The sequence below is a fragment of the Parambassis ranga genome, chromosome 7 (genome assembly GCF_900634625.1).
Source record: "Parambassis ranga chromosome 7, fParRan2.1, whole genome shotgun sequence".
NCBI lineage: Eukaryota > Metazoa > Chordata > Actinopteri > Ambassidae > Parambassis > Parambassis ranga.
In genome coordinates, this window is record NC_041028.1 from 7,528,312 (window position 1) to 7,556,082 (window position 27,771).

General features: G+C 42.7%; 1 pseudogene; it reads right to left on the bottom strand.

Moving 5' to 3' along the window:
* Positions 1-4,129: 4,129 nt before the first annotated feature.
* Positions 4,130-27,771, bottom strand: part of LOC114438732 (ERC protein 2-like) — a 92,144-nt pseudogene continuing 68,502 nt past the window's right edge.

The following is a 27,771-nucleotide window of genomic DNA, read 5'->3' on the forward strand; positions in this document are numbered from 1 at the left end:
GACATTCCTGCACACAAGAGGTTTGCACAAGCCATTGTGCGTGTGGCCGTGTCTCTGCGTGTGTAATGAGTGTGTTGTGAGTGGAAAAAGGTTGCTTACTTAGTCAAACTGCCTTATGATCCGCACATCAGGTGTCTAACTCTCTTCTGTACCTCACATAACTTCAAGTAAACCACACGCACCCAAAAAGAAAACACGAATAAACTTGTCTGGCTCACAACATTGCCAGTCGCTCCTTCCTATCCTCCCTCTCTTCCCCTCCTCCTCCTCCTCTGTCTGCTGGAGCTGAAGAAGTGCCTCTGCGTCCTGTCTGTCTACAGCTTCACACACTGACAGTGACAAAGCAACTCTATCACTGCTCTTCATTTACTTACTTGAAAGTATTAAGCAAAAAAAGCTTTGTTATTGTCAAATTAATCATGATGTCAAAGTATAACCAGAGTAAACAAATAAAGCGAAGACTGTGATGTAGCACCTATCTGTTTGTCTAATATGCAGCGGGATGATAAATTCCTGCCCTGCTCTTGGGCAAGCTTGCAATTGTCTAGACTTTGCTGCACAAATTCCTCATTTGTCTGATATCAACTGTTGCACCTGTGGCCTTCTGTTTTGTTGGGATTCAGCATCTCACCTTACTTTTCAAAAAAGTAACTGTGTTTCCCAGTCCTCTCATTTTTAAACGTCCACCAAAATACTTGTTTTCCTGTCGACATGAAGGCAAAGCATTACCGTGCATCTTCACATGAAGAAGTCTAGAAGATGATTCAGATGTTGTTTCAGGATGCTCTGAAGTAGTAACAACTTAAGGCGTTCTCAGATGTCAGTGCTCAGGTGTTGCTGATTTTTGCGACTCCTCTCCACTCATGTTCAATGTGCTGGAACAACCTTTGACTTCACAGACTGATGATGCTGACAGCTGGCTGAGGGATGGCCTCGGTCAGACGCCTCTGCTGACCTCTGAGCCGCGGTTCACTGGTTACCAAAGGCACATGGCACAGCACGTCCCTGTGTGAGGACATATTCATACACCCAAACGGTACTCAAGTACACACATATTTCAAGCATTGGCTCAATAGGAACTAGACAACAGCCTGGACAAACACACTATCCTATGACAACAGTAGCTGTAACCTACCAATATAGTTACTTTAATATTCTCTAGAAATTATTTTCACCGTATGAATATTTAACTACTGACTGTTTAGAAAATCTGCAATCAAGCCAATGCAGTCATCAATTGACACTTACTGAGTTATGTTGGTAATGAGGCGCAAATATTTCTTCCAGGGTCTTGTAAAAACATGCGCTCATCAGCTTGTAGCAATTAATGTGTGGGTTAATAGTTGTTTATGCTAGAGTTCAACCTGGCACATCATGAAGAAAATAATGATAGAGCAGCTTGGCGGTTATTTTTTCCTTGAATCAAAACTAACCATTGACAAAACAGTTACATTAGAAGCTAAGGACAAAGACAAGACGCTGGAGCTCGGTGAAGTTTGAGAGTTCCTGCTTGCTTTGGTTTCACAGGTCAATTTGAAGGAGTCATTTTTGAAGGTAGAATGATCAAAATCAGGCAACAACCTTAACAAACTGCATCCAGAATAATAATAAATACACAGGCATGGGACACCTACTGACAGACACAATGTAGATGCACAGCACGGGCAAATGAAAGCTATCTATTTGACGTGTTTTAACCTGAACAAGGCCTCACTCTTTCCTGTGTGCGCCGACATGTGAACATGCGCATACACAATCATATTTCTGTCCCCACTTGGAAAGCCTCCCAGCTTCTTTTTGCTTCATTCAGTACAAATAACTTCACGGTGGGATAAAAGCATAATGTTTCCAGAAAATCTCTTCCCCCCCTACTCTGCTTCACTCTGTTGGCCCCGTATTCTCCTTCACTTTTTCCTCCAACCCCCTTTTCTCTTGTGCTCTCTGTCCAAAAGGACATTCTTATTTCATTAGGGAGGGAGGGGGGTCTAGGAGGCCAGAGGGTAAACAGAACCTCTGTAATCAACAGCAGGACATACACAACCTCATCGAACCAATCAGAGTCAAGTGTCCTCTAAGAGAAAACCATGGCTAACCAATACAAATCCACACCTGGATGTTTAGACCTCAGATTTGCCAACACAATCTCAGCACTTAAGTTTGTGTGGAATTCAAACTGTAGCCTTGCACTTGGACTGAAGGTTATCCATAAGAAACACCGATCAAACCTAGCAGACACACATGCGCGCAGACACAGATCCCCAGCTATTTGTCTATCGGTGCTGTCATCTCTGTTTGCTCATATTAGGGAGGGCTCACTCAGGGACAGGATATGGGGATTAGGTCTGGCCTTATTGCGCTGTAGCTACATACCGCTGAATGGCTCCCATCTGTTCCCCCATAGAGGATGGCTAATACACGTTAGCTGCACCCGCGTTGTGCGCTGCCAGAATAACAGCAGTGGATAGATGAGCAGCACTGATATCGCTAGCCACAACACCACTCCGCACTAAAGGCTAATGTGCCTGGCTTATTCTATTAGATTGGGATAAGAAGCACTAATACACACACACATACACACACGTGTATATACAGTTATCATGATATCTGATTAAAGACGCTGAACCAGGAGGCTACTCACACTCAGGTCCAGCTTCGGGTTTACCTAACGCACACTCCGTGTGTTTGAGCAGGGCGAAGCTTAACTCTGAGAAAGGTGGAAAGAACAGGAGAGATGGAAAAAAGATGGAGAGATGGAAAGAGAGGGAGAAAGGGGGCAGTGTGGTCTGTTTCATTACGGTGAATCTTGACACTGCTGCATTCTCAGCACACATGGACTGGATTAAAGGCTATGTGGGCTGCTACGGCACTGTATAGCTCAGCAACTCTCTCTTTGAATGCACACACATACAGTACATACACAGACTTACAAATGCACACACAAACATCATGGCTGAACACACACACAAAAGCTTTGCACAGCATGAAGACAAACCATTTACTCACACACACAACCTATAGCTCTCTTAATCCCAAAAGCAGTGCTGGGGCAAAGTGCACAACTACTAAGTCATTGAGGTTAGAGACAGAATCTGCTTGTGATGGTCCACCTGTGGATTACTGGAGGAAAAGAATGAGATGCACTGGAAACTATGAGTATACCATGCTGCCTGTTTTTTCTCTCTCTTTCCCACATAAATGCATTAGCAACCTTTCCCTTTTCTTCTTTTCCTCCGTCTCTCTTTCGTCTCTCACATGTACATATATGCCTCTTTGCATATTTTTTTTGCAGCATTTCCCTCTGTCTTGCACACACCCCCAGACCCAGACACACACATATTAGCTCCAAGCACCCCATAACCCTCCCTGCACAGACCTCTTTCTGCAGGTCTGTCTTCAAAGACATCCTGAGCCTATGGGGGGGCTTCGATATAAAACCCCCAAAACAGGTATTATGCTTTATGACTCGGCATTCTTCATTTTATGCTTTTTCAGCTTGCAGCCTTAAGAAAAAAAAGAAAAAAAAAACCTCATGACTGCTCTGTGTTGTATTGGAATTAAGTACCCCACACACTGGCACACAATGGGGGTGGAGTAGTGCGGTAAAACTTTACTGTGACTGAAAAAGCAGAATGTGGAGAGACAGACTCATCCATATCTGGTTTTTCTCACCGTGTCGTTTTTATCACCTTTGGGCCCTGGTATACTCGCTTTAAGCTGCTGTGTGTGTATATAGGTCTAATACCACACCGTAGCACAGAGTGCATTTGCCACATGTAGCTCAACAGGCACATAAGCACTTCACAGGAAGCAGCCATAAACCTCCTGAATCAACTGATGCTTTTTAGCCGACTGAAATTCACAAGCAATGGAAAAGGGGGTCGGGATCTATTACACACTTCTCTGTCAGAACTGGGTAATGCTGTGGTTACTGTGGTACCATCACTGTTCCCGGCTAATGGTTACTCAAGCCCCCTGAAAAAAGCCTTTGTGTGGAAGATCATTAAGTGTTTGGAATGGATACACAGTACACCTTGGCAAGGAGTACACAAACTCTAAAATTAGCAGAAGGTGTAACAATAGCTGTGCAACAGAAACTTACTCTGGATGGATGGATGGATGCCGGGACTCATCATGCCCATATCCCCTCCTCGTCATCCTGTGTGAGTAAAGAAACATGCAATCATGTTATATTCATTAACCAGAAATATGCATTGATACTTCATGTTAAAAGGCAAAATGGTTTCCTTTTAAAACTAACAATTTACTGTACAAACTCTGGCCCAGTGGTTATGCCTTTACAAGTCGAGGCTCGTTGCCTAATCGTATGGTCCCCCCTAACCCCCCTGTGACTTTTAATCAAAACAATCCTGTTCATGCTCTCATTCAGAAAAGCTGTGTATGATATCATGAAATGCTTTCCTCAGTGTGATTGTTAGAAACCAATAACTAAACACATAAGGGGTTTCCTTGGGGCTGAAACTGTGCAGACAAGAGCCCTGCTAACAAGAAGGCTAATTCACTTAGACACTAACATTATGATGGTTAGCATGAACTGGCAGCTCACTACAGGCAAACCCTTGCATAATGCTAAAATAGTCTATGGCAAAGCAAAATCCATGCTAATGTGACACCAGTGCAAAAACAAAAAAAAAAACTCAAGGGGCTTGGCCGGTTTCCACAGTGGCTTCGAGTGAACTGACTACTTGTGACAAGCTTGGTAAACTCAGTAGGCTACACCTAAGCAGCTAAGCTATAGATATAATGGAACATGCTAAATGCTAATATACAATGAATGGCTCTGACAGGCCCCGTAAACAGAGCCAGACCTACAACCAGTCATTCTGCCAGGTTAAACACATAAGACACACACACACACACACAAAAACAGGCCGAATACCATGTGCTACTTCTCATAAACCTGAAGCAGGCAGCATGTTAGAAAAAAGAGCAACAACCCAAAAGAAAAGGTTGTATAATTCTGTCTCTGATAAACACTTTATGGCTGTTTTCTATTTCCTTCCGAGGCTGTTGCCAAGTATCTGGCAGTGTTGCTGGCATGCCTAAATGAGAACAACATGAACACAACATGCCCGTCAAACTGCAAACACTCCGTGCTGAGGCACAGACGCAGGGTGTATCTCGAGAAGGTAAAACCACTTCCTGTGCATGTCTCTTCTGATTACATTTCACCTGTTCTCTGAGTATATCACAAATTGGGCAGAGGACAGGGACCACAGTTATGAAAACTGGGATGGACTCGAATATTGTTTTGAGTGACGTGCGGTTTTGGCTCTTTTGAAGAACTTCTCAGTGTGTTTTTTGTGTGTTTGTGTATCCACTGTACCAGTGCGTGCATTTCTGCTTACGTGTCTCTAAGCTGGGAGTGCACGTGGTGTGCATGTGTCTGTGTTTGTGCAAATGTAAGACAGTGTGCATGTGTGGTCACTGTTATGTTATTCATGGCACTGGCTGTATCTTGGAAAGGCATTGTGGTCTCTAGGGTGCACACGGAGACCCTCTTCATCATCATTATCATTATCATCATCAATCATCCTCCGAGTGGCGTTTCTGGACCCAGCAGTGCGCTCTGAACCACTGGCCCTGCCACACTCAAATGTAAATTACATTTGAAAATGGCAAAGATAGAAGGAAAGAAAAGGGACTGAAGGGAAGAATCAAAGAAAGGGGGAGGTGTCGGGAAATAAAACAGAACAGGAAGAAGCAACTTTCAAGCAGTTTGATACAACAAAATAAGTGGAGTTAAAGTAGAGAACAAAGAGGAAGAGAAAAAAATGTTTGAGGGAAAACAAATGAAGTGATTAATCACATTAAGATGAAAGGAAAACATGGAGTTAGAAAAAAAAACAGTCAGTGTTTAGAGATAAGACAGTCTCACCTCAGAGAAGGTTAGTGACATGCAGACATCCCTCATCAACACATGCACGCACGCACACACACACACACCTTAGAGGCCTGACCTCTGTTGAACTGAGGTCAAAAGCCATGTGATGACAACCAACCTTTATCTGACCCTTATCAACAGGGTTTGTTTGTTGGTTTTGATGTTTGTGCAAGAGGAAAACAATTTCCCTATATTCAAATGTATTAAGTTGCAGCTTATGGACAGAAAGGTTGAGACATGGAATATGTTTATAATATGTCAGTGCTTCTGAGACTTACATATGATTTACCCCTTTTATTGTTCTATACATAAACCTGACATGATTCAACATCAAAATCAAATTCCACCTTGGGACCATCCATCCATCCATCCAATGTCCATTAACCCGCTTCGTCTCGCAGTGCAGGGTCACCAGAGCCTATCCCAGCTAACTACAGGTGAGAGGCGGGGTACACCCTGGGACCATTTTTTTTAAATATTCTATTTTTGACCTGAGCATGAACTGAAAGGCTAGAAGACAATGTTAGGGATTTTTTTGTATCACAACAAATATTTCAATAACACGTTGTTGTTATGAACAGATGATATGCAGACCTAACCATGTGTACAGTGTTTGCAAAACCAACAAAAGCAAAAGCTGTTATCCTTTCACACTGTAAACATTGTAAAGACAAACACTAGGAGCAGGTGAGCGACAATAACAAATAACATACGAACCAGGAAATGAACTGTGCAAAACATTTGCAGCTGGGTGATCCATACGTGGTCTGTTTGTTTTCAGCATCCTGTGTAAACAGTTACTGTGTCATCCCCAATATAAAATAACTGGTCTGTGATTTCTTTCCCTCTTGTCAAATCAGGTGACACTGGGAAGAGCTGTATCAGCCGCTGTTATCCCGTGGTTTTGGAATCAGGACAAGAGTTAGCATCTGAATGTTGAGGAGACGCACATTGCTCCTATTTTGACTCAGGTGCTGGAACGGGTTTGTCATGCTGCCACTGTTAGTTTCAACTGAGCTTTTACAAAGTTTACACAGCACGGTGGTCTGTTCGACGTCGGACTTTGTAAAAGCGAGCCATTTAAGTGTGTTTGACTGGCAAAGCTCACGCGAGAGGGCGTCTCCACAGAAACAGCAACGACTGCTGTTGTAACTCCGGAGGACTATTTGTCACCACTATCGCTGATGCTGTTTGACAGACGGCAGAAGAACAACCCATATTTTGCTGTCCTACCATAATATATTACTATCAATAAAAGATGAGCCATTACAGTTCATCTGCACAGATCTATAATCTGACTTTAAGAGTAAGTAATTCTGCCAATCTGCTCAGATTTATGACTTAGATTGTTATTTTCTACATTCTTTACAAGATTTCCCAGCAACCCTAAAAATACCTTCTTTGCTAGCATTTTTCTGTCCAACTTGAAAAAAAGCTGGAATATCACTTGCATAAAGCTACTGTTTCATATGTCAAACACTATAAACACTGCTGCAGTAAAACAGTGCTGGGAAGTCAAATTAAAGTACAGATATTTATAAAGTGACAGGGAGAAATGTGTGATAGTAAAAAGTGAGCCCCTGCTGCTCACAGCGTAAGTCGACTGTGGTTGCAAGTAATACAAAGGAACAAAGGGGCTTGATAGCTTAATAATATTATTTCAGCAAGTCAGATTTTAAATATAACATAACATAAGCTGAAGGTGGTCCTTGTGGTATTTGAATGTCTGTTTCCTCGCTCTTAGATGCAGATTCATTCTTTGGCTGAAAATAATGCAAATGCTCACATACCTTACTTTAATATATAGCTCCAATGTGTTTAAGATTCCTGAGTAAACGTGCATGTGGATGTCAATCAACCCCCAGACCCTTACATGCTTAGATGAATCAAACATAGTCATTCCACAGGCGTGAAAGGCAAAAAAAAATTATTAAAACCAGCCATACTGTCCTCCTGCATATTTCTGAGGCACATGTGGGCTGATAAATGGACATTGCTCTTGTGCTTATTTATGTATGCATATGTGTTTTAGCGTTATGAAGCACAGGGGATCCCCGAGTGCGTGTACAGAGTAGCTGTAATTTAGACAGCACTTTCAGAAATATTTACAAAGTCTAGAAACGTGCAATAGTGCATATTAAATACAACAAATCTGGGAATGTAGCCTGCTGGAAATCCCCAGGTTATTCATCTTAAACCCCCATACACACACACACACACACCAATCATCATAGTGTGGAATCCCCCAATCACCGACTTCACTGACAACAATAGAGACGTGATGGGTTTAAATTACATTCATATAAGCAGAAGCTTTTATCAGCTAATGAACAGATGAAATATTCTCCATCTTTCTTTGAAGACTGCTTTCTCCTGTTGGCGGTTTCATCTGTGCTCACAGTATAAACAGACTCAGGTGTGCACCTCCACACGCTTATGCACACTTGGATGCACGCAGCACTCGAACACAGACACTTTGTGTTGATAACAACAACAGTGTCTTCTTTAAACAGACACATTAAGTTTGTCCTTAGGGCAGTCTGAATATGATACATAAGACATCGAGTAGGAAGCTTGTGTGAGACATGAATGATATATAAACTAATCTCACATACAAATTCCATCAATCAAAAACACTCATTTGGCAGGTCTCTCCTTCAGGCCTCTTATCTAAATGATATGAATAACCCTGACTTGGCAGGGAGCAACGAGGCTGAGGGAGAAGAGACAGAAGAGAAGAAGAAGAAGAAGAGAGGGGAAATTTTACGCTGTCAAAAATGACCACAGCCGACTTGTGGTGCAGATGACAAATATGAAATTGCATCAACTTTAAAAGTATGAAGATGAGAGCATACATCATGTCAACTTGTGTAAACAAGCCCAAAGCTCAGCAATAAAGTCTGGGTTCGTCGGTGTGGGTGGTGTGTGCACATATCATATTGACCTGGTCCATAGGAGGTCGGTGGTTTGCATGAGGAGGCCCTCTTGGAAGGCTTCGGTGATGCACATTGGTCGGATGCAAGTGGTGCTGATGATGAGGATGATGTTGGGGATGGATGTAATCTTCCTCGTAGTTATCGGCTATCATCTTCATTCTACTCTGAGTCTGCAAAAAAGAAAAAGAAAAATGAGATAAACAAGGACATTTAAAATGCATAATTATAACATGTACACACTAGACCACTTATTTCTCCAACATTGCTTATTTGTTTCTTGAAAATGTACTCTGGGTCTTAGAGTAATTAGGCTGAGGAATTTTTGGATGGGGGGAAAGCATGTTGAAAGCCCTCAGAGATGATAAAAACTGTGCCGCTAACAACATTTGACAGGTCATAAATTGAGTGAGCTGGAGCAGCTGATGAAAATATCGTAAGTCTGTCAAATGTCATCCATATTACAGATTATAGTTTAATTGAATTAGAAAAATCCTAGTATGAACAGTTAGTCAGTGTTTGGTGTAGCCTGAGGCCACGGGCGTCCTGGCTCGAATAAAGCAACTTCTTTTTAGATGTCATTGATTAAAATTACACTTAAATATGCGTCGTTCTGCATGCCTGCAAATGGGTAAATGAGTAAGACTATGTGTTCTTTTGTGCGTCTGTTTGTGGATCTGTGTGTATTTGTGTAAGTGTGGAGGAGGCTGTCATCCTGCCAACATTATAGCTTTAGAGAGAGATAACAGCCCGGGCTGACTAACATTAACAATCAGCCTAACTGCAGTGAGAGACAGACAGAGACAGAGTGGGTGCAGAGATATTGACAGTTTCAGCTTTATTCCCTCAACTGTAGATACTTCCCCTGAGAGCAGATATGGTTGCAGCGAGGGGGGAGTTTGGGATGAAGATGATTCCAAGAAAAGATATGCAGCATTTCTAATCCAAAGTCTTGCGGCTGTTTAAATGAGAGACAGCCATGGCAGGAAGAGGCAAGAAGAAAAAAAAAACATGAGTCAGCTATGAAGACTGGGAGGAGGGGGGGGGGGGGGTGGTGTTACAGTAGTTAGCGGCCTGGGGACATCACTGCTGAGATAAGAAGCTGAGGCCTAATCACTGAGGAAACAAGCCAGTCAGGATCACAGGAGAGGATGTGGCTAGTATTAAAGAGGTTAGCAATTAGTGCAAATTGGAGAAGAGCAGCTTAGATAAGGTGAGAACTCTGACACCACAGAAAAGACAGAGACACAGAGAGAGGAATGGAGGAGGGCTCACACAGACAGCGGACCAGCGGTTAACCATTAGAGGCTAGTTTTGATGTGTACAGCCCTGCATGACCTCAGGTGTTGACATTTACAGGTGTGACTGGGTGGAGCTCAATTCAACACCTACACAGCCGACACCTGTCATTGAGGCTTGGACAGTGACTGTCCTTATGCACCATACAGTGGATCAGACTACTACACAGATACACTCTGGTGTCTCTTTCACAGGGATTAATAATGTTTCAATTTAATTTAAAGCACATTGCCTGATAAATATTATGTGCTTAGTCACTGCTCCTAACTTAATAGGAACCATCTTATTTGGTTCTGATCATCTAAAAACAACCATATTTGGTAGCATTAGTCAGAAGTCTAAGAAAAAGTGTGTGTATATGTGTGCACATATTTAATATTTAATGACCTGAGACAAAAACACAGAAGAATGAAGTGATTAATTGCTTCTGGAAGAGTCTGAGTGTGTGGTCATGATAGCCTACATGTGGCCATCAAGTTTATCCAAACAGACATACAAGCACGCTCCTAAAGACATCTTTGTGCATGTACAGTGTGTGTGTGTGTGTGAAGAGAAAGGTGTTCTCACATTAAATGAATGCCTGTGAGGTGGTCTGTGTGTGTTTTAATTAGTGTTAATTAGTAGCTTTGCAGAGTAAACAGCTTGGCAATGGCCTCCAGGCCTGCTTGTAGACCTGAAAACAGACACAGGTGGCACCACTGGGAGGAGAGGCTTGTTCCATGCTATATATGTATCTGTGCAGTGTGTGTGTGTGTGTATGTGTGTGTGTGTGTGTGCATGACTGCTACACTCACAGCTGCATCCCAGCCCAAGCCTTGATTAGAGAAGGGTGTAACACATACAGATACAGAAGGCTGACAAGAAAAGCCTTAACCAAACAGGCAGCTGGGGTAAGGTTGGACGACACCTACCAACATTTAAACATGATCCTTTAATCATGTTTCTGGGTGTGTTTGCACCATGCAAAAAATACCAGCACGATGATCTATAGGCAGGCAGGCAGTTTTACATAAGTTATTAAGTGCTCAATGAGAGGATGGATGCTCATGTGTGTCCAAAAAAGGATAAAGAGAGAAAGTCACTGAACATGAAACACTTCAGAGAATTCTCAATTCATCTTTTCTCAGCTTCAAAGCATCGCTGACGTGTGGCCATCCATCACATGGATGGACTACTCAAAGAATTCCCACATGGGGACACATTTGTTCTGAGTCTCTCTTCAGGAAGTCTAAACACCACCCTGCTCATGTGTGTCTGTATGTCTGTATATGTGTGTTTGTGCTGAAGAAAGCCTCAAAGGGAAGCAAAGTGAATGAAAGGAAAGTTTGTCTTAGACTGCCTGCTTTAAACACACACACACACACACACACACACACACACACACACATCTTCCAAAAGAGGGATGTGGGGAGGTCAGACAGGGCAATGCTATCTGTAAATCTATCTGCTGTCTAAAGATCAACTTTCTCCTGAGAGACTTCGAGTCCCATAATTCTTTGGCATTTCCTGGTCAGTTTCCTTCCGCCATTGGCTGTTGCGGACCTGAGGACGGCACACTATCCTAACATGTGTGTCAATGGGTCAGAAGACAGAGAGCCGATGTGTGTAATGTTGAACAACGTAACCTCCAGAGAGCTCTGTCTGTGAAATGGAAGTAGCCTAAGAAGTGCAAACACTCCCTGTAGGAGCTACGTACCTTACAACCTTCATATTAATGGATGAAAACGCCTTTTGAGCTTTTGCAGACGCAGAATTACAACGAATTTATATGATGAGTGTTGTTTAAGAAATCTGTTTGCAAGTATGAGAAAAATGAGACAAAGCTGTTGTGTCTGCCACCCAGTCCTCTCCTCTCCACTTTTCTTCCTTTATTCTTTTGGCCCGATCATTGCAATGAGACCTCATCACATCATCAGGTGGACTGTAACTGCTGGGTACCCAACAGGAAAACATGACGCATCCAATGGCGATAAACAGATAATAGGCTTTCCTTGAAATTCCTTGAATGGAATTGCACCCCCCTTAGGAACTGTTTACTGTTTTACGAGACACGAGCAAACATAGGTTCGCACTTACTTGCACAACCAGCCACTGCATCTGTTCACTTTTAAATGCACCGTCTTTCCCAGAAGCCCCTGTGACTCAGGAGACCGTATATGTGGACTCCCTGCTGTTAGCTCATTACTGTTAGCATTCACGTTAGATCAGTCACTGATGTGGTCTGACCAGAACCTTAATGACCTACATACCTTCCTCAGCCTCAGGTCACACTGAGTGCCAGGACAGCATGGGAAATAGGAGTGTGTGTGCGTACATATATGTGTGTGTTTTGGGATTTATGTCTGTTTGACCAGAACACATCACACAAAGTAACGTCTGCTACTGACTCATCAATGATTCCAACCTTTGTCTGCATCTTGAGTGCATCTAATAACACTGATTGCAACATGATTGTTAGGAGAAGAGCTTCCGTTATGTGTTTATGTGCCTGGATTTGCAATCACAGCTCCTGCTTTACTGGTTTGGCTTATAATGACTGAACGCAGTGAGTGTGGTTTGAGGCGGGGATATCTATTCTGTTAACTACCAGGAATTATTAACCTCTATCTGTTCTTGGTTTTAAAGTTCAAAAGTCTTCCCATGAGGTTTCTTTAATGTAAGCAAAGCTTCACCGTCTGCAGCAGGTTTGAATTTGTGGTCCTGCTTTGATTCTCAAAGCCAGAATCTGTCCTACACTGTGACCAAAAGACCAAGTTCCATATGATTCATGTGAGGGCCAGTCAACCTCTTAGACCAGAAGGGCTGTAAATGTAATTCATTGTTTATAGGCGCATATAAATTACTTGGTGGTCGCTGGTGGTGGATGTACCTGCTGCTTGAGCTGGTGCATGAGCCTGTCCTTTTCCCTCTTCAGGGCCATCACTTCATCCTGTGATTTCTTGCGTTTGGAGGAGGATAACTCTAGCAGGGCAATGTTAGCATCCTTCTCACTGATGGCTGCCAGCAAAGCCTGCTGCCTGAGAAAAAGTGAGAAAAGGGTAAAGAAACATATTGATTAATGGGCCAAATCTTGAAAGCAAGTCATTTTTTACTACCCTGAGTGAATATGTGGAAAATCTGGTTTTATATCTTTGGAACCAGACAGGTGTGCAGCACAGAAACACAGATGCATGACATGTCTGTTGCAGCTGTGGGCCCTTGCACATATAGAGATGTCACAGCTAGCTCATTCATTCTGCAGCTCCTTAAACTCAGACAGAGACTCCACAGAAGAGAAGCAGACATCTTTGAAGTGGTCTGCTAAGAGCTGTGTTAGTGGTACCTTATTGTGACTCATGGCCATGTAATAGTATAATAGACTCTAATAGCGTAGGCTGAGGAGGATATGACATCTTTCCTCTGTCACCGCTGTGTGTGTCTTAAGTTGGTGAGTGTCTAGAGAGTTGGAGTGGGGGTGGCAGCAAATGACTGTCTACAGGTGCAGAGGGGTAACATGCCACCGAACTTCATCATACAGCCGCAACCAGATGTACAGGACAGCACATGGCTTGCGTAAGTCTGTAAACTGCGATGACTATCCTTATCATCAACCAGGAATCGTCATAAAAACCACAGGGTTGTGACAACACACTTTGTTTACTCGCTTTGTTAAACACACACTCAGGAGCAGAAACATTCTCACAGGTCAGTCGCATACATTACTGCGTCCATTGATGACCAGCATTCTGTGGAACTATAAACAATATAGAGCTTATTTTATGTGAGCGGTTTTTGTCTGAGGTTCATCTAGAGAGCCACTGCAGGTATTTTAAGTTGAATAAACATGGTTCCAGACACTTAAATGGCATTTGAAATTAGGAGGGAATTAAACCAGCGTGGTTCGGTGGGTTTGTGTGAGGTGAGAGCTAGAGGAAGAAGAAGGAGGGTGCATTCAAAACACTTTGGTCTCTATTAAAAAAATCGACCTGCATCGGGGTGTTTTTATTCCATGATTTAAGTCCCAGTCCCATAACTAAATTGCAAAAATAAATACGCTGAACTCCTCCTGGCCTAGAACTTGCACATTCTGTTGTTTTTAGTACAATTATCTGCGTGCCGCATCTGGATACTCGCATTCGGTGCCATTAATAGGCCTCTGTGTGTTTGTGTGTACTCGCATGGTGTGCATGTATTTTTGCATGCGCATGCATGTGGGTTCTGACATGGACCGGAGCAGCTAATCACACCATTAATCACGGAGTGGGACCAACGTGACACATTTCGTCTCCCCACACCTCCACTGTTATTCCTTTTAATGCTCACCGTAATGGGAACACACACACACACACACACAGGCCTACACTAGGTTTGTACCAAGTGCTTTTGACGGAAGGCTTATTCTGCTAAAATCCAAAGAGGAGTTTAATGCTTATAAAAAATTATAAATTTTATAATACATTTTTAGAGGATGGCACAATAGCACCTTCATTCTCCTTACTTTATCTTTGATTCTGTTAAATGGAGTGAAGAGGTGATGCACAGTCATATATGGGCAAAGAATGTGAATGAACACTGTCATTCATAAACACTGTGTCAGATTTAACAGCCATTACACCCCAGTGCCTTACGTTCAGCTCAACAAGATTCTCTCCCTCACGCAAGAATAAACTCACACTGACAGCTTGAAAATTATATCCTTAATGTCACTGTAAACACTCCAAAAATAATATAAAATCACTTTCCAGCAGAACATTATTGATTGACCCTGAGGTGTTCCCTGCCCGACAGTTTGAATCCTCTGAAACAAAGTGCCTGCCACGCTTCAGTGCAAGCTAAATCGTTTCCAGTCTCTAAATGAATGCAGCGCATTACTGAGCTGTCTCCCTGTGGGTGCTGCAGGATTCTGCTGAGCGATGTCTTCCTAAAACAATAAAAAGGGGCATTATTATGATTAGCCCGCCTGTACACTTTGTCTCCCACATCCTCATTCAGTGATTGTGTGTGTGCACAGCGATTCCGCCTGTGTGTGTGTGCTGATTAGTATTATAAACAGTCTTTGAACCTGAAACACACTGGAGTATTTAATCACATCTAATTTGAGTGGCCATTTGGCCTTGGTTGTAGAAGACACTTGCAATGTGCATTAATCTGGCAGACAGCATTCATCTGACAGACACACATGCATACACCACTCGCACAATAAGACAAATGCTTGTACTGTATCTCTTGGCTGATCTCGAGTGGATGAACCCTCTTTTCCTCCCCTCTTGTCTCACTCCCGGCTTAACTTTGCCTTGGCGTGTCCCGTACAAACAAAGGATTATCTTCATTTCCTGTCCAACTGAGAGGGTGACAATGAAATGGTTTTTTGTGACAAACCAGAGATTAGTCTTCATAAAAGTCAAACCCAATGCAATGGGAAGTCATAAGGCGTTCTAATAAAAGGACAAATAAATAATGTGCTGCTGGATCTCTAGTGTCAAAAATCTGCTCTATGAGATAATCGTATTTTATCTGATCCCGATAAACATGGTGCTCACATAAACAGATGTGCATTTATTATAGCCCATCTCAGATGGCTCAAATTTAGTTCTGGTATTGTGAGCGACCATGCAAGGCTCTGCAGAGCAGCACAGGCTAAACTGACATCTTATTTATAAGGGGTGAAATTCTCAGTTCGGCTACAACATGTGATTCCAATTGAACCCTTCATGGTCCCTGGGACATATTGAGACATTTGGATCTACAGAGGTAGGAGATGAATGGCTAAAGTACATGACCATGTGATGAGAAGTGTGTGTGTGTGTGTGAGAGAGAGAGAGAGAGAGAAATAGAGGGCATGGTGTTTATTTTTTTTTTTTTTTTTTTTTTTTTTTTTTAGATACTTTATTAATCCCAGAGGGAAATTTGTTACGGCTGCTGCCAAGCAGTGTCATACAATGACTAGCAAGGCGCGCCACAGGCTAGGGTGAAGTGTCTTGCCCAAGAACACACAACAGTGACTAGGGAGGAGTCGGGATTGAACCACCATTATTGGACCGTTATTGGACAACCCTGCTATACCACTGCGCCACTGCTGTCCCCAATATGATATGAAAAGAAAAAAACATGGAATGCAACAAGTGGAATGAAAAAAAAACATGGAATGCAACAAGTGGAAGAAAAGAAGAGTAAGGAGATGAGAGGTGGAAGGAGATAGTTGGCAACATGAGGAGAGAAGAGTCCGATGAAAATATCTTTTACTTCATGAAGGAGTGTCACAGGGCACATAGGAAACTGGGAGGTCAGGCAGATTTTTTGGGGTGAGAAAAGGTTATGAGGAGGTTACAGGTGAGAACAATCTAAGATGTTGGAAGTAATGTTTGGTAGGACACGTGTTAGAATGGACAACACAGTCAGCGAGTCACAGATGAAAACAGTAAAAAAAATAGATGAAGAGATGAAAAAGAGAGAAAAGTACAGTATATGTTTGAGTGACTGCCACCTGTGCTGCCAGAGAGAACGAAGAGAAGGAGCTGAGGAAGGGAAGAAAGGAGCAAAGGTAAAGATTTAAGAGTCCCAGCCTACCCTAAATCAGCTCCGCGCACTCCATGTTGTTATTTCAAGGCGTCACGGTTGAGGGATATGTGTTTATAATTTGTGTTATGACTTACTTAAAATTATGAGTGTGGAGAGTCAGTGGGACAGAAACAGATGCGTCTATGTGATGCCCGAGGGAACCATCAATACTGTCTGCCCCTAAGTGCAACGTGTGCACGAGCAAGTGTGCGCGCGCGTGTGTGCACACATTTGCGCTTTCATGTTCTCATGTGCATGTGTGATGTATTTTGTTAGCAAGAACATGGAGAGCCCACTAATATCTGTTCCCAGAACATCCATTATAAAGGTCTTGTAGTTTGTGATCATGCCTTTCCTCCACTTAACTGTCCGGCTCTGCTGAAACATTCCACTAGCATTTTTATGGCTCTTCCTTGATTGTGAGTGTGTGAAGGTGCAGTAACAAGTCTGGGGGCCCCTTGGCTAGGCAGAACTAGAGGCCTGTGGTGAGAGCAAGCAGAGGACATGAGCATGGGGCATGGTTGAGTGACACTATTATTTATGGTCTTGAAACACTGCTTTATTTACAACTAAGGAGGCACGGAACATGTCCGTTTCTAACATAAAACACACACTCGGGCTTCATTTGGTAAGATTACTGCAAATCCAGTTGAGATGGTAAAGACTTGTTTCAACTCTAAATGTGGGTTAAATGTATTTTTATGAGGTCCAAGTTTTGGCTACCTCAGGTTGAATTAGCTCTATGCTAACCTGTGGCAGGTAACATGCAGCAAAATCCACAAATTGCCCACTTCCTTTTGTACTGTATACTTGCCTTGATTAGAGCCTTTATTTATCTTAGTCTGTAAAATAGGATTTATTCGACCATAAACATACAAATAAAACGTGCATGACTATCTTGCTGAGAAGTTTCAAGTACCTACACATTACATGCTAATCCCCAGCTTTAAGGAAAAAATGCTAAACGTTACATGCTAACCTTGAGCTGTGCTTCCCAAGAAAAATCCAGAAGAGCAGATGGTCCCAGAACTGGACCAGGTTATGTGTGTTTTCACTTCACTAGTAAAATATACAACCCACTTACTCTGCTCACCCCCACTCCCACACTAGTGCTCTCATTGGTGGGTGGTGGTGGCGGCTGTGGTGGTGGGAGTATAATTGAAAGAGTATGTATCAGTTTTACAGCAACAAGAAGGAAAATACGAGGGGACAAAAATCAACAAATCTGCCAAAACTAGCCAAATGTTTAGAGTGGGAGCAGGGACGAGGAGAGATGGCTGACTGCTCCCAGAGATGAGCAGGACCAGACGGCCACCTCCGCATTCCAGCCAAAGAGAGAGAGAGAGAGAGAAGGGGTGAGATAGACGGGCCCAGACAGAGAGGAGAAGTGTGAGGCAGACCAGGTGGCTGTGCGTGTGTGTGTGTCTGTGTGAATGCAGACAGAGATGAAGAGCATATCCAAACTAACTCTCACAAAGCTAAGACCTGTCAAGAACAAGGTACAAGAATGTAACTTTAAAGGAAATGTCCCAGATTTTGGGAAAATATGTTTCAAAATGTGCTTCCAGCAGTTGGATCATAGCTTTGAATAAAGACTGATGAGCAGCAAAGGAGAGGAAGCCTGGCTAGGAAGACCAATTAAAACAATCATTTTATCCATAGACACAGGGACTGATGAACAACTTTAAAACATCATACATCAAAATGCTAGGTTTTAGGTAAAGATCATGGCTGCAGTGGTCATAATAATGATCATTCAAGTATATAAAACAAAAATCAGGCTCACGGTTTATGAGCATGTATCATGAAACTATTATGTTTGGCTCTGTGGAAGAATTCACATGTTTCTGTGAGATAAGGCCTCTTATTCCATCTTCACAGCATCGCCCTCAGAGGATCATCTAGGGTCAAGTGGATTCCCACTGTGGTAAAAACAGGGTCAATAAATAAACAGGTCCTAGTGGGATGTCAGTGATGATCATGATGTCATCAGCATCTTTCTCCCATTTGGATGACCTTGGGTGTCGACACATATGCCAAAATGTTTGCCTGGATTTGTGTGTGTCTGTGTGTTGTGTAACCTCAGACCTTCACGTCAGTGAGAGAAAAACACAATCCATATCAGATTAGTCAAAGCCTCTGCCTATCTACCAGAGCTGTCTGGCACAGGGCCTGCCTACACAGCTCTGGACCTCCAGAGAGCCAACCAACAGCAAAAGCAGGGCTTTGAAAGACGGGTTTGTTTTCTGTCTTTATTGTCGTTTAGCTGACTGACAGTATCTCCCCAAGGCACGAGAAACAAGACAGGGGGCTGCACTGTACCACACACGTGTACGACTCCCCCCTGCCTCGCAGTCAGACACAAGTACAGGCACAGACAGCCATCCATACAGCAGCTGGGTTGTTTAAAGCTCCCTTCATCTGAGAGAGAGTCGAGAGGTCACAGAAAGAGTAACACAGCCCCAATCGCACTACTGTAAGAGCTCATACATACGTATATAAACACACATATATAAATGCAGAGAGTGTTAACAAAGAGCACAACAGCCTCAGTATAAACACTAATGAGTTATGCTGCCCACACACACACACCCTCCCCACACTAAACCCAGTTATTGACATCAGAAGTTGAATCTATACAATAATGTGATATCAGCTGCCTGCACAAATAAAAGCAGAACCACCTGTCATGCTTTAATACAGAACAGTATAATTAAAGACTAACCCATTATCACAATTAAAGATAATTATATCTGTGGTGACAGGTGGATTATTTAACTAATCATTTCAGCACTGAACATCCTGTATGATCTTTTCCATTCAATTCAATTCCTGGGCAATAATAATAATAAACAATGAAAGCTATATTTTCATTGGGAGAGCTGCCAAAGTGTACATCACAAACTCAATAAATAAAAGACCTATACTGAGATGAAGACAGAAGCAAAGTCTCTCCTATTATTTTTTGCCTTGTGTGTTCCACTGTGTTACAATAACTCTCTGTCAAACAGGCATTTGGACAGGAAAGTTACCACAATCTGCTGTCTCTCCATCCTCATTCCATCTCCTCCCTTTCTTTAGCTAATCAAAGAGACGAGCTGCTCATCAGAGAAGAGAATGGCATCACCTCCGCCTTGGACTTGGCCCTCTCTATCATTCGCGATCTCTCTCCCTCTATCATTCTCTATTTGGCTCTGTCGTGCCCTATACTCACTCCAAAGTGGGGCTAAATATTAAGTTCAAGGAGGTTATGCAAACACGTTGAAACAGCCATCCTTGGCCTAAGTATTACCCTGAACCCTTCAATTACCCGCCTTGCTTTCCTCTCTCTCCTCATTCCTCCTGCCTTTCCTGTCCTCCACATGGGATCTCTCACTCTGGTCATCTAACTGCAGCCTGGAAATACAGCGCACACTCATGACGTGGGGCCAAAAGACCTTAAAATATCAGGGGCATAGAGTACAACATAGTGGCGCGCTAGAACGTGCACACACACATGCACACTAACGCTCACACAAACCTGCACCCAAAATACACAAGTACACACAAACCGATGAAAGACGGGTTCAGAAAACAGTGGGAGTGAGTACCCCTGGTGTATTTTCTCTGTGTTCCAAATGCAGGGCCTGGCGGTGGACCACAGTTGAACCACAGCCGACATGCGGTGGAATGAGAGGCCACCACACTCACTTCCCTTAAAGAAGCAATAGAGACACACACACACAGTCAGACACACACGTACACACACATGTTCAGCAATTTTCTGGATAGCGCTGTCATGACGATGGGTCCATGTTTAAAAAGCGGTTTGAGGTGAAGGGACAGATCTGTATGGACTCTTTCCCACAATGCTTTGCCAGACAATTACACAACCCAATTAATGTGGTTACTACAGCAAAACTAGGACTTTACTCTGAGTGCACTGACTGAGCATGTATTCGTGCATGTGAGAGAAGATGTGTGTACGCTCCTTTGGCCTGTATTGCTCTCAGAATTATAGCTTTCCTTGGAGCTTGGAGTAGTCTATTTCCCGTCAGTGTGTAAAGGACACACAGGGTCAACCTGACATTCACCCCACACTCCATCGTCCAATCAGAGTTCTTTTCAATCACAGATACATGAACTCAGCTGCAAAGCCAAAAAACTACAATACCCACAATGTGTTGTGTGTCTTCAATATACTTTGGGAGTTAATTGATGAGTTGGGGTCAGATAGAGTCAATCAGGTGAATATGGCAGGCAATGCAAACCCACAGTTCTACATGGCAGCAATCACTACTTTCCCAGGCAGTCCATCAGCAACACTTCCTTTGCATCCCTGAAGACAGAGGCCCTGTAAGTAGACGTCAGCATTTCTGATTTCTAGGTAGCTGCCGACTGGGTGTTTCCACCATCTTGTTTTCTACAATGCATCAATCTGGTGATGAGTTGATCACAGATTTTGAATCAGAGTCAAAAACATAGTGGTACGAGGGTCCTTTGAAACAATACTTGAGTAAAGTGTATGTACCACCTGCAAGTAGAAAGCCACACACACACACACATAAACAAGTACATCTGCTAATTATTAGCAATGCCTTGATTCCAACCTTGGTTAATAGTTTATTTTAATGAAAAATTGTAAAAAGAAAAAACTGCCCTGTTTTGCGTTGAAGCAGCAGGAACCACATGCTTTCTTTACAATCGGCTACACAAACACGCTCTGACCACACACTTACTTATATAGACTTCATTAGCTCAGCTTTAAAGTACTTTAAGGAGCAGAGGGGGGAGAAATACATTCAAAGAAAGAAATTATGAAACAGGGACAGACATAAAGTCTCTCTCTCTCTCTCTCTCTCACACACACACACACATATACACACACAGTGGTTTAAAAGAGGGTGCTGATTAGAAGAGCTGTGGCCAGGTCTGGACACGTTTGCTGTATATTTAGACAGATCAGTGAGGATCATGGGATCAAAGAGTAACATGATTACTACCTGGCCTTCTGATAAAGAAAAAAAAGTCACTATTATTTCCTTGTCAGTACACACAGGAATACACACGTTTGACCCTACACACACACACACTGTTGAGAACACACACACACTCATATAAAGTTACAGCCGTACAGTCTCAGCAAAAAGCTGAGCACCATGATTTACAACGATACACAGTTGAAACACAGGTAGACACAAGCACACACATGTGCGTACACATGCACACACAGTGTCTCACACACACGCAGACAGACATATACACCCACGCCGCTCTATAATCTGGGTAATTTGTACGTTGAAGCCAGTGCAGACAGATCATGCCTCTGGTACACTGGCTGTGTTGTGTCATTGAACTTGCTTGTTCACCAGTTGGTGTGAATTCCCAACAGAGGCATCCCCTTGCTTTGAAAGTACAGTTGTTGTGAGTAGGTTTCGTGTGAAAAAAAAGCTTGTACTCTTGTTACCTCGTAGAAGATTGAGTGCGTGTCAGTTTAGAAATTTTATGAGAGTATGAAAATTGAGGCTTCAAGTGCGGACACACGAGCACACAAATACACATGCAGGCATGAAACAGCAGACGTCTGCGCCTTGTAATCACAGCAGCACAGGCCAAACTCTGCTCCTTATTCTCTTTCTAAGCTTCATATAAAATCTCTACAGGTTACCTCTTTCCATAAACATGCATTAAAAAAAGTATAAAATGATCCACAGACAACATTCACACACGCACCCGTGTCATAAGTGCTCAGCTGGCCCTCCAACACACCTGTGCATAAATTCCAGCATACGTCTGGTTTTTAATAAAGAGACCTGTGGTAGTGTGCAGTTAGATGCTGCTGACAGACTCACTGATTTCCTGAGAGATAACACATACACACACATATCCAAGGCAGCTCCCTTGGTAGATTACATCACAATTAAAAAGAAAAAAAACTCTTCCACTGAGTCATTTGGAGGCTATGGTTACATATACGAGTGCCTTAATGTGTGTGTGTGTGTGTGTGTGTGTGTGTGTGTGTGTGTGTGAGAGATTTATTTATTTATTTATAGCTCTTAAAATTAAGTTCACAGTCTGCGGTCACTTCAATGTGATGTTTAGAGTTTCAATGGTTTGTTATGCTCCACTAAATATAAGTGAGGCCTCCTTAAGTATCAAAATATAAAACTTTATTTTTAATAAATGAAACAAATTCATAAAGCATGTGTTGCACATGCTTCTAAATGTCCCCTAACTTTAAATGAATCATCAATCATCATTTAATGATTGCACAGTATGCTTCTCTTTTGTCTCCACACTAACTCCTAATGCGGCCTGGAAAACCCTGAGCTTGCTTCAGCCCCTTCTGTTCCTGTATGTATGTGTACATTTGTGTATTTTCCTTGACTATGAAGTGAAACATGCCGATATAAACATAAAGAAGGAAACACGGGCTGCACTCTTTTAGCAAGGTGTGCATTTACAGTGTTGTTGTTGTGCTGGGACTAACTAATCACATACAAAAGATGGATTTTTATAATGCCGCAGATGCACGCACAAACATTGTGACGTGAAAAGCTATCTGTCACAGAACAGCAACGTTGAAAAGAGGTGAGGAGTGTGTGAACAATACAAGAAGGATAGCAGGAATGAAATGTTTACTGCTCTTTTATCTGCAGTCATGCAGTCAGACATACCAGGAAGCTGCTTTAGAAGTTTGGGGAAACACTGGCACGAAGAGCCTTCTTATTGACATGTCAAGAAGTCTACAATGACTGCGTGCAGACACGTGGGTTTGTGTATATGTGCATGAATGCTTTCGGTATTTATTTTGCTTGTGTGCTGTTTCTTGCCAATGTGTCTGTGGGCACACACATGCGTCACCTCCAAAGTGACATGTCAGGACACTGACGTTAGGAAACCGAGACACTCTTGAGTCTGATAAACAAACCCTGCCAGGACCTAAACAATGTGCCGCAATTGCTTTATTACTCAGTGTTTGCCCTAGGTGTCATGTTACGGAGATCTTCAGCATCATAAAAGCCTTGCCTATGGTTCAGCCCTGTGTTTGTGTGTGTGTTTGCTCTGGCAGAGGCTCCCCTGTGACTGGTTATATTGGACATGCTCAAACAAAGCCAAACACACAACAGGAGCCGCAAGCAATTAGGCCTGCCATAGTGCATAACTCCTCTCTCTTCAACAGTCTCTCGCACACACTCACACTTCAGTCTCAGCAGCATTTCCACACAGCTCTGTGCTTGGTATCCTGTGTGGCATCAGTGGCAAATAATACTGTTTGTGTGGATGTCATCTTCAGCATTCAATGCTAACCTCAGTGGGCTGAACATTGCTGACTGGCACGGGAATGCTTGTAATGCTAGCAGGCAGCCTAATCCTTTGGATTAATACACATTAGGATGGTTTAGCAGAGAACCGGGTGGGCCCAGTGTCTCCATTTCATTCTGTCAATGGGACAGATTTGCCTTTATTCTTTACATCGCTTGATTCCAAGCTCACTTGTGCACAGCAGATGATTAAGATATACTGTGATGCCGGAGCAGGGCCAGTCACAGACTGATGGACATTCAGTTTGCATTAGATCCTTTGGAGCCTAAGCAGAGAGTGCAGTGATATCTCACTGCCTGTGGCTTGGACAGTAGATGCAGTAAAGATCTGTTTCAAATCAACGTAAGAAAAACGAGTAAACTCAATCTGGGTCAACCTCTATTTCTCTCTCTGCCCCCTTCACCCCCTCTCCTCCTCTCCCTTTGTCATTCTGCCCGTCTTCTGTTGTTTTTGGGTGTCTCTTTGGCCTTTCATCACTAAACACCTAATAAGAAAGACATCACTTTCTGTAAAACCTGCAGGAGGACAGAGATGAAGAAGAAGAGCAGCCCTCTTGCTATAGAAGGTGCTGGGATAGGGTGTGTACACGGGGTATGTTTGCACCAGTTGTGTACTAATAAAGCTAATGACTGCCACCTGGCCATTGAACCGATTCCTGAATTCCTGCTTTTTTTATGTCACTAAGTTACCAGGCAATTGTTATTCCAATTCAGCTAGTGTGCCACTTTTTTAACCACACCATTACCTTAAGCTTAATACCCACATGGAATGAATAAAATGCAAAATGCTCAGATTATAGCGATAAAGCCAGAGCGATGTGCATGTGTGCGAGTACGAACAGTGACAAAATCCTACCCTGTGTGTCGGTGAGCACACATGCACTTGCACCAAAATGCACATTCATTTCTGAGTATGTCAGGGGAAGGCATACCTCACTTTGTTTGTCCTATGTGTGTAAACCTTTTGTAGTGGCTAGCATAGCTCTCCTGTTACACACACACACATGTTCTTTATGGCTTGGCTAATGGAGCTAAGTTCTTCCTGTCTGTGTGATGTGGTTTACTGCTGTTTGATGTGCTCAGGAATCCTGCATAGGAGAGCACCCCGAGCCGATCTTATCACATAAAAGCTCTTCCAATGGAAGAAGACACTCAAATCTCTTTTTTTAACTTAATAGAGATCTGCGTCTGTATATGCGTGTGTGTGTGTGCGCGTGTGTGAGGGAGAAACCGAGCCTTGTGTGCACCATTTCCCTAATTCAATCGAGTGTGTAACCCTAGGCCAAACACACACATTTGATTTCAGTCAATGCTGAACCCGGAGACCTGTGGCTAGAATGGATCAGGGACATGTCAGACACATCAGTGCACATTACTCTGTGTGTGTGTGTGTATAAAGACAGGGAGGGAGCAAAAGAATCAGGAGATAAAACAGGGATTGCACTTCTGTTATTTCTTTTTTGATTTTGCATTGAAATGACATCATGTGTGACCACGGTGTGTATGTTTTATATGCACGCATTTAAGTGCGTCTGCTTTGATGGTGTTAGTCAGTATTAACATTTGAACACACTTTGAAGGCTGGTTTTGTGATGGTATTTGCTGTTTATTTACAGGCTCAAGGCGTAGTCACACCAAGTCTTACCTAGGCATGCCATACATCGCATGCCTCTAAATCCCACCATCAAGCATGTGAGTAGTACTGCAGTTCACTCTGAAGTTAAAGTTGTTTGGGTTTTTGTTGATGCATGGATGTGGAGAAATGTGGAGAAATGACAGGAATATAAAAATGTTTTTAGGGTACATGGACGGAGGAGCAACCAGTGTTTGCTTCTGCCATCATAGGGCTCATCATAGGCATCATATGCGAGGAACATATGAACACCCATGCTCTGCTGGCACCAGAGGAAGGCTACCATGCAAGGCATGAAGAAAACTTTGGGATTATGACAATTTATAACCATATTAAGAGCTTAACTAGGTAGTCTCTGTACTTACACCTACATTGTTACTATAGCAACCGATGCAGATAGCTTGGTGATGTCTAGACACATAAATCCAATCTGATCACTTGCAAATAAAAGCCTGGACGGTCTGTCCCAAAGATCTGATTTGAAAAACAAATCTGATTTGCCTGCAGTCTGAATAAAGCCCGAGTTATGAGAAAACTGCGGAGTGCAGCAAAGGGTTCCACATGGACGGAAATGAAAGAAAACACACCGCAGCCTCCGTCAGCAACAAGCTTCTTACAAATTCAGAACTGAAATGTTTACACATCAGAAATCTTAGTCATTCAGTAACGTTAGAGTACGGGCCTTTGAAAATGAGACTACATACACCACAATTCTCTGATCCCATCTTAAATGACACCACCTAAACACACATATCCTCATATCAAGACTTCACAGATGTACAGATTCTCATTCACACATACACATATTACTTGTGTGTTCCATCTAAGGCCTGACAGTCATGCCATTGTCTTTGCTCATGCTCCCTCTAGTCATTCTTTTCTCTGGAAGATTCCCATGTTGTTTGTTTAGTGGTGACCAGTCCTGTCTCTACGCAGTCTGTCCGCCCACATTAAGGCCTCTTCTGTCTCATTGATGCAAGCTTTAAAGATGAAGGACTACACAGATTAAAATGCGGTTGCCATCCTGAATAGATGTGACGCTTGCACCAAATAAACTTTGGTTTTAAATTGTGTGTGTGTTTTGTCTTTCCCTCTCCTTTCAGTGGGTTTAACTTTGTTGTTTTCTTTTTGGACACCAACTTTGATATTGTAAAAATGGGAGAAAAGTTTTATTGCGGAGCTGTGAAAGTTAACAGTGTCTGTGATGCCTGTGAATGGTAATTTCTTACCACAAACAAATAAGACAAATGTAGTTTCTGTTTTTACAAGATCTGAATCTTAGTGGTGAGCTTAACTTTCTCTCATGATTTTATTTTTATTTTCTACTTTTCCCTCTTTCCACACTTCTCTTTTAATTTCCTCTTTTTTCCCCTTCTCATTTCTTCTCTCTTTCTCCTTCCCATTCTCAATCCTACATTCTGGATACCCACTGGCCTCAAGAGAACAGTCGTGTTTCCAATATGTCTCCATTTAGCAGAGACCAAATGAACAAGAGCTGGGCCAAAACAAGAGCAGGAAAAATCATCACATAGCCACTGGCACAATCTGCTTATCTTTCACTGCTAATAGCTCTCATGTTGTTCACATCATTCCCTCTGTGTGTGCACACAGATTCAAATTCATGTATTCACATGTTGATCTTTGCACAAAAACACATTTCATGAACAGAAATGAGGATATACATGCTCATCCAAACTTGCTTGGGCTGTTTTCTACCTCTGCCGAGAAGTACATAATGATAATTACAGTTTGGGTCTACATCCCTGAATTAACTAGATCAGACACACACACAAAAATCAGAAGTGCCAGGGGCTGCTTTGGTGTATGCTGAGTGGTGTGCAGTGTTGGAGCAACCCAGTGCTGGGAAGTGGTCTGTTAAGCTATTGTTCTCTATTAAAACCTCCTGTGAACTGTCTCAGCAAGATTGAGGGATGTGTAGAGCCAATAAAAACTCCAGTGGAACCAACAAAGAGTCAGAAAGACTAAGTAGTAATTGAGGGTGTTACTTAACAATATGCTACTCTGACTGAGGAAAGGTATTGAGAGACCTAGACAGAAAATAAAAAAATAGTGCTCATTCTACCATAAAATGACCCATTAAATATGAGAGAGATGAGAGGGATGCAGACGCGGGCTGATGAAGGCAAACACAGACTCACAGAC